Source organism: Canis lupus, chromosome 5, assembly GCF_003254725.2.
Source record: "Canis lupus dingo isolate Sandy chromosome 5, ASM325472v2, whole genome shotgun sequence".
NCBI lineage: Eukaryota > Metazoa > Chordata > Mammalia > Carnivora > Canidae > Canis > Canis lupus.
In genome coordinates this window covers 13,893,505-13,894,813 of record NC_064247.1, presented here as the reverse complement: position 1 = coordinate 13,894,813, position 1,309 = coordinate 13,893,505, and positions in this window count along the sequence as shown.

The following is a 1,309-nucleotide window of genomic DNA, read 5'->3' as shown; positions in this document are numbered from 1 at the left end:
CCCGTCCCTGAGCCACTCAGGGCAATGGTCCCATGTTTTCACTTGTGCTGAGGAGAGAGGCATCCTCCAGAAATGGAGGAAATTCTTCCCCCTGACTGCTTTATAATCACAGCTCCAGCGGTAACGGAACCAGCAGGGAATGATGGGGGGAGCGTGGTGCTCAGGGGACATCCCCACCCAGGCCCCAGCCAAGGGCCCAGGGCCTCTGGACATGGCTGTCCTCCTGTCCTCCCCCGTGCCAGCCTCCACACTGCAGGTGGCAGCTCCAGGTGAGGCCCCGGCCCAGGACAGGCAGGGGCCCAGGGAATTCAGCGAGGCCGGGTCCTTGTCCTTCTTCCCTCCTCTGGAGTCCGTGGCTTTGGGAAGGGCCCCCAATGTGGGGGGAGGGGCTGGCAAGGCCTTTCTCAGAGAGTCTGGGCCTCCCTGGAGCCCCGGAAAGTGACCCTCATCCCCATCACAGCCACAGGGATTGCAGGTCCCTGTGAAGGTCCGGGAGGCTGTGGGGCACCGAGTGCCTGGGGGAGGGCACCTGCTGGCCTGGGAGAGGAGGGGAGGGGGTTGCCCCTCCATATGCCCCAGGAGCTAGCTCATTTAGGTACTGGTGGCACAGGTACAGGTGGCAGGGGAGAGGGCAGGGGAGCAGAGCAAGGAAGGACAGTGAGAATGAAGGAGGCTGGGAGGAGGCAGGGTCCCGGCCACACCGGGGAAAGTGTGTTTTACTTGTGCCCTCTTTCCCTCTCTTCCAAGTCATGCTTCCTCCTGTCATGCTTGCCTCTTTCAGGAGGCCTTCCCTGACTACCCCTCCAGGTCGCTCTGGGCCTCCAGGGCCTGGGCAGGCTCATCTCCTTCCTGCATGCCCCAGCATGGTGCTGCCTTCGGGGGCCTCGTGGTTCTCCTGCCAGGCCTTGGCTGTGGGGTCCCCCTGCCCAGGAAGCCCTCCCCACCACAGAGAAGCCCCCGGTCAGTGTCCACTCCAGCCTGTGCACAGCCATTCCTGGGGTCCTGCTCCTGGCCAGGGACTGGGGTCTGAGCACTCACAGCCCTCAGGGTATTCAGTGTACCCCAGGGTACCCTAGCCCACCATCCTCCCTTCTGTCCACTGTTCGCCGAGGCCCCCCTGACAAAGGTCCGGTCTCCTGCACTGCACCCCAGGACTCTGATGGGGGTGGGAGGGAGACCAGAGGAGCCACATTTTCTGGAAGAAAGGGGAAAGAGAACCCCCCACTAGTCAGTGGTAGCAGAGTGTTCAGAAGAACTGCAGCCAGTCCCTCTGGTGACCCTTGAGAAATGTTTGTTCCATACAAAAGAA